Source organism: Hirundo rustica, chromosome 27, assembly GCF_015227805.2.
Source record: "Hirundo rustica isolate bHirRus1 chromosome 27, bHirRus1.pri.v3, whole genome shotgun sequence".
In the NCBI taxonomy this organism is placed as follows: Eukaryota; Metazoa; Chordata; class Aves; order Passeriformes; family Hirundinidae; genus Hirundo; species Hirundo rustica.
In genome coordinates this window covers 3,474,937-3,481,525 of record NC_053476.1, presented here as the reverse complement: position 1 = coordinate 3,481,525, position 6,589 = coordinate 3,474,937, and positions in this window count along the sequence as shown.

Here is a 6,589-nt window from a genome sequence, read left to right as displayed (position 1 = left end):
CGCACACAGGATTGTGTGTGTGCACGTGCGTGTGTGCATAGATGTACATAGTTGTTCATGCACACACACGCACACGTGAGCACAGGTGTGCACACAAGCGTGCGAGCACAGAGGCGTGCATGCGTGGGTGTGCAACCACAGGCGTGCGCTGAGGGCTGCGTGTGACACGGGCACGCGTCTGCACGCCTGCGGATGCACGGGAGCGTGCGTGCGTGTGTTCCCGCACACGCGTGCGGCCACCAGCACCCCCCGGGCGGGTGTGTGCACACAGGCACCTGTGCAGGGCCGGGCACACGCGGGTGCGCAGGGCCGTGTGCCGCAGACACGCGTGTGCACACACGTGTCACAGCCAAGGGCCTGGGCTGCCCCCTCCCTGCAGCACCAGCAGCTAAAAATATCCCCAGGGATGGTGCCAGCCGTTGCTACGGCAACGGGAGGATGGGGAGCGGGGCCGCGGGGCAGCCCCCCCACAACCGCCAGCCCCCCAGAACCCCGACACCCTCGGTACTCCCAGCACACCAAACCCCCCCCAGTAGCCCCCCAGCACCGCAGAACCCCCTGCAACCCCAACACCCCCCAGGCCTCAGCACCCCCAGAACACTCCCAGCCCCCTCCCCAAACCCTCAGCACCCCCAAGACTCTCAGTCCCCCCAGAACTCCCCAGGGGAACCCCCGAGGTTCAAGAGCAGGGCGAAGACCCCCAGGGGGCTGCATTGGGAGCTCAGTCACCCACTGCCCCCACCGTTCGAGGTGGGGGCTCCGCGGCCCCTTAATTCCCCGGTTAATCATTCATGGGGCCGGGGCGCAGCAAATCCCCCCGTGCCGGGGCCGGGATTAGGCGGGCGAGCGGCTGCCCAGCCGGCGAGGGGCCCCGGCAGCGGGGGGGTCCCGCCGGGGGGGAGCCCTGTCCATGAGGAGGGATTTCCTGTGCAAGGGGGGGGCCCCACTTCCCACAGCTGGCGGGGGAACAGACGCCACGGGGGTCTGCAGGCGGGAGGGGTCGGAGGAGCCCTGCCGGACTGCAGCACCCCCGAACTCTCGGGGCAGGGATTGCTGCCCCGGCGGGGTGGGGAGGGTGGCAGGGTGCGCTCGGGGAGGGGGTCGTAGCTCCCCGGGGCGCCGCGGGGGCGGCCGGGTGGGGGGAAGGCGTCGAGGCCTCGGCGCTTTGGCAGGGCGCCCCGGCACAGCTGCCTCCGGCCCGGGGCCGGGGGGGCCGGAAGGGGCTGGAGCCGTTCCCAGCGCCGGGGGCAGGCGAGGGGCGAGCGGGGGCCAGCGTGGGGGGCTTCCCCTTCCCACGGGGTCACTGGGATGGCTGGGACCTCTGGTGCCGCATCCTGCTGGGGGGCACATGGCTGCTGACTGGTGCTCGGTGGGGTGTGAAAGGATCTGATCCGGGCTGAGGGGACACCCCCGTGGGGACATCCGGACCCCCCCGCTGGTGGGGAGTGCTGCCCCATGGGGGTGTCCAGTGCTGGGGGTGGAGGTGCCTGGTGCCATCCCTTTCCTGGGGGGTCCGGGGGGGGCACCACTGCTGACTTGGGGCTATATTTAGTGTCTCTGCCGCAGAGCAGCGGGATGAATTTTAATGAGCGTGTTCCGGCCGACTGCCTGCGCCCCGAGAACAGCACGGCCCCTCTAAACCCCAAATCCCCCCGCATCAGGGTCTGCCGCAGGGCACGGGACCCCCACTCTGCTGGGGCAACGCAGAGAGACCTGTGGTGGCACTGGGGGCACCTCACAGGGGACGGGGAGCTGGTGATGAGTGTGAGAAGTGCCTGTCCATCCTCCAGAGGGGCCGCAGGCAAACCCCAGCCCTGCCTCAGTTTCCCCGCCGGGATGGGGGCTGCCAGGCAGCCTCGGGCAGGGGGATCTGGGGACGTGACGTGGTGTTGAGATGGCCGAGCCCCACGGGCTGGGGGCAGGCAAGCTCGGCCACAGCCTTATCGCGGGCAGACGGTTGCGGGGGGCCGTGGCCGTGCCGTGTTTGCTGAGGATAAAGTGTACGGAACAGGCGGGGAGGGACGGGGGGGCCGTCACGCTGCTGCTGCCCCGCCACGCTGGGACCGCCAGCCATGCGGATGAGGGCCCCAGGGTGACACCGGGACCCAGGGATCAGCGGAGGCGTGGGGACCAGCGGCAGCAGGAGGTCCGGGGGTCCGCCGGGGTCTGCAAGGACACCCACCAGCAGTGCCGGGTGTCGTTCTCCTCCATGTTCCGGGTACCCCCCATCCCCTGGGGACCACCATCCCTCGGGGACTCTCATTACCTGGGGACCACCGTCCCTGGGAGCCACCATCCCCTGGGGATCCCCGTTCCCCGGGTAGCACTGTCCCCTTGTTGTCCCCGTTCTGTCTGGTGCCCTGCGAGCCGCTGGCCCTCGGGGACCCGCACCCCCCTTTCCCTGAGTGTTTCCAGCGCTCCCCGAGCATGGGAAGCCATCCCCTGGGTACACCCTTCCCAAGGAAGCCTTCATCCCCTGGGGACCCTCCTCTCCTAGGAGCCTTCGTGCCCGGAAGACCCCCCCATCCCCCTCGTCCCCTGGGTGTCACCGCACCGCCTGTGCAGCCCAGGGAGGGGGTACCCACGGGGCTGGGGTGTGCGGGGGTCCAGGCTGAACCCCCGGAGGGTCCCAGGGCCGAGCTGCGGGGCGCCGGGCGGCGGTGGGGGTGGGCGGCGGAGCCGCTTTAAGCCCGGGCATGACGGGACGTGTAGTCCGGGGAGGAAAAGGGGGGGCTGGGAGCAGGGGCTGCTGGGAAGGGGGTGGGGTGGCACGGGCGGGTCGGGGGGCTCCGGGGGGCGACCCTCAGCGCCCTCCCCAGTGATCCCCCCGGGCTCTCGGTGCACGCCGCCATCCCCGGCCCCGCAGCGGCTCCGGCTCCGGCCCCACAGCGGAGTACGGCCCCCGTCGTCCCCAGTCCCACACATCCCCCGGGGGGCGCAGGGGCAGGGCCCCCCGACGTGCGGGAGTCCTGCGGGGCCGGATCCTGCCCGGGGCGGTGCGGATCTGGGTGGGACCCCCGCGTCTGGTGCGTGCCCCTCCCCGGGCGGGCTGGGCAGCCCGGGGTGAGGAGCTGCCGCCTGCCCCGTGGGCACTGTCACCAACCCCAGTGGGCACCGTCCCAGATCTCCATGAGCATCATCTCCATCCCACCGCCACCCAGCGAGGGCACCGTCCCAGCCCCTCCTGGGTGCTGTCCCCAAATCCTGGGGGCAGCCTCCGCAGTCCCCACCGTCACTATCACAGCACCCCCGTGGGCACCGTCCCCAGCTCCCTGCGGGTGCCGTCCCCCGTCCTCGTGGACGCCAAGTTGTCGCTGCCACAGCATCCCCGTGGGTGCTGTTCCCAGTCCCTGTGGGCACCATCCCCGCCCTGCCACGGGAATCCCCCCGGGCCTCCCTGGGCGCTGTCTCCGGCCCCCCTTCGGTACAGCCCCCCACGCTGCGGCCGCCATCCCCCGTCCCCGTTGTCACTGTCACGAAATCCCCGTGAGCACCGTCCCAGACTCCAGTGGGCACCAGCTTCACTCCACCGCGGGCTCCATCCCAGAGACCCTGTGGGGCCCCGTCCCCAGCTCCCTATGGGTGCCTTCCCCAAGCCCCGCGGGCACCTCCCCTAGCCCCCCCCCCCCTGCACGCAGCCCCCCACCCTGCGCTCGCCACCCCCCGTCCGCCTTGTCGCTGTCACCACAGCCCCGTGGGCGCCATCAAGGCTCCCATCCCGCACCCACCCAGCACGCGGCCACCGTCCCCACCCCGCCATCCCCGCGTCCCGAGCTCCCCACCCCGGGGTCACCCTCCCACGGTACGCTCGGACCCCGCCGCTCCCCCGTGGGTCCCCACGCGGGGCCGGGCGCGGCGGGTGCAGGGAGCGGCTGCGGCCGGCGGAGGGGGCTGCGGCCGCGGCGGAGCGGAGCGGGCGGGCGGCGGGGCCGGGGGAGGGAGGAGCCAGCGCCGTTCGTCCGCCGCCGCCGCCGCCGCCGCTGCGCCCCGCTCCGCTCCGCTCCGCGCCCCGCACCGCCGCTCCCAGCCCCGCTCCGCACCCCGCACCGCCGCTCCGCGCCCGCCGCCGTCGCCCCCAGGTACGGCCCGAGCGGCCCCGCCGGCCCCGCCGCCCCCCGGTTGTTTACGGTCGCCCCCCCTCGGGCCCCCCCCCGGCTGAGCACGGCCGCAGTTCGGTGCGTGGAATCGGAGGGTGGGGGGTCGATCGGGTCGGGAGGCGCGGGACCCGCGGACGGCCCGGGGGCCGCGAACAGCGAGGAAAAAACACGGGGAAAGATTTTTTTTTTTTTTTTTTTCTCGGAAAATCCGGGCGTTTGGCGTGGGGCGGGGGGGCCGCGTTCCCCCGTGGGGGCGAGGTGGGGGGGGGGGGTTGCACCGCGCCCCCCACTCCCACCGCACCCTCCGCTGCTGCGTGCGGGGCACGGCGCTGCCCCCCGCCCGCCACGCCACGCCACGGGGGCAGCCCCCCCCCCCCCCCCCCGCCGTGGCCCCCCGGCCCCGCGGCCCCCCCGTGGCCGTGGCGTGGCGGCGTGGCGGGGTCCGGGCCGCGGCGTGGCTCTGCGGTGATGAGCGCGGGGCCGCGCCGTGGGCAGGTCGCGGGGCCGGGCCGTGGGCAGGCCGTGGCCCTGTCGCGGCGGGGGGGGGAACCGCGGACGGCCGGGCCGTGACGGCGCCGTGGGGTGTCCGTGAGGGTTTTAGGGGCCCCTGTGGCCGCTCCCCCCGCACCCACCCCGCAGGGCGGCAGGAATGCTGCGATTTTTTTTTGGTTTTTTTTTTTATTTTAGGATTTTTTTAATTTTTTTTTTTTTTTTTTTTTTTTTTTTTTTTTGCGCCGAGAGCAGAGCGCGGGGAGGGGGGCGGGGGGGGGGGGCGGTTCGGCCGCTCCCGGTTAGGGCGGGGGCAGCGGGGGGGCGTCCCCGGTGCGGCGGGGCGAGGGGGGGAGGGGCTCGAGTCCCGCACCACGGGCTTCGCTCCGAGCGGGGCGCGGGGCGTGGCGGGGGCTCCCCTCCGCACGGCGCCCCGCGGTCCCGCGGGGTGCCCCCCACCCCAGCCCCGCGGGGGGCGGATCCTGCCCCCGGTCCGGTGTCGCCGCCGGGGCTATAGGGATGCGGTCCCAACCGGACTCTGGCGCGTCTCCGCCGTGCGATGCGGGGAAACTGAGGCACGGGCGGGCGGGCGCCACGGCCAAGGTCACCCCGGGACCGCGACCTTCAGCCGTGACCCCCCCCCGGCCGAGGGTTGCCACCGGCACCGACACCGGGAGCCGCACCGGGAGGCCGGGCTGCGCTTCACCCTGCCTGACCCCCGGCGGCACCGGGGACCCCCGCGGATCCGCTGGAGCGCTAGGGGGGCCGGGGCCGCCGCGGGGCGCGGGCAAACCCCGGTGGAACCGGTTTGGGGGTGCTCCCCTGCCCGGGGGTCTTGGCGCAGGGTGGGGGCGCGGCGCGTCCCCCCCTCCCCACGGCATTGCCGTGCGGCTGCGTGTGCCCCCCGCAATGGTGGGGGCCCCGCGGGCCGGCCGAGCGGGATTCTCGCGTGGGGCTTCTCCCCAGCCCCCCTCAGCCTCCCCCGGCCGTGACCTTCGCGGGGCCGCGGCGCGGTCGTCCCGCGCACGGCTTCCCGGAGGGAGGAGTGTCCCCGGTGTCCCGCACCCTGCGGAGCGGGAACCGGGGGGGCTGCGAGTGCACCCCCGGACCGCTCCTGACGGGCGGCGGCGGCAGGAAGCGGGACCCCCCCGCCCCGGCTCCGCTCCTCGCCCCGCGAGCGCCTTCCCGGGGCAGCAGAGACAGAAGCAGCGGCGGGGCCGCCCCGGGGGTCTCATCCCGCGGACCCCCGGCCCCGCCGGACCCCGCGCAGCCGCCGGTGCGTGGAGGCGGGGCCGGACGCCTGGGTCCCCCTCCGGACTTGGGGGGAAGAGGAGGAGGAGAAGGGGGGGATGCGGTGTAGGCGAAGGCGGGCGCGGGCTGCGCTCCCAGGGCCCCGCTCAGGCTGGATGCGGGCGAGGGGCGCAGCGGGGTCGGGCTCCCGGGGGCGGTGCCGTTCGGGTTTGTCCCCCGTGCTGCAGACCCTCGGGCAGGGTCGGGTGACTGCAGGAACACTTCGAGGACTGTCCCTCGCGTCCCCTTCTCACGGGGGACGGGCTCGGTGCCGCGTCCTGGTGCCCGTTCCCGTGTCCCGATGCCTGTCCCTGTGTCCCCTCGTCGGTGCCCACGCTGGGCACCTCGTGGCGGCCACCTCTCCGCTTCAAGCAGAGCTCCCCGAGGAGGGGATCCAGGAGCCCCCCCCCGTCCCCGTCCCCGTGCACGTGAACCAGAGCCCCCGATTTAGAAACGTCCCATGCCGTGCCAAGGGCTGAGAATAGCTCCCGGCGTCCCGGCACACCTCCTGGGGCCAGGGGCACCCCGTGGGGCTCGGGGCCCGCAGCCACCCCAAAGAGCTGAGGCTGGGCACACTCAGCACACCACCAGGTGCTCGGGGGTCCTTGTTGGGTGACCTTGGCCACCTGGACAAGCAGTGACCTAGGGACGAGCCACATCCGCGTGCTGGCACAGGGGACACGGTGCTGGGGATAATGGGAGTGTGGCTCTTC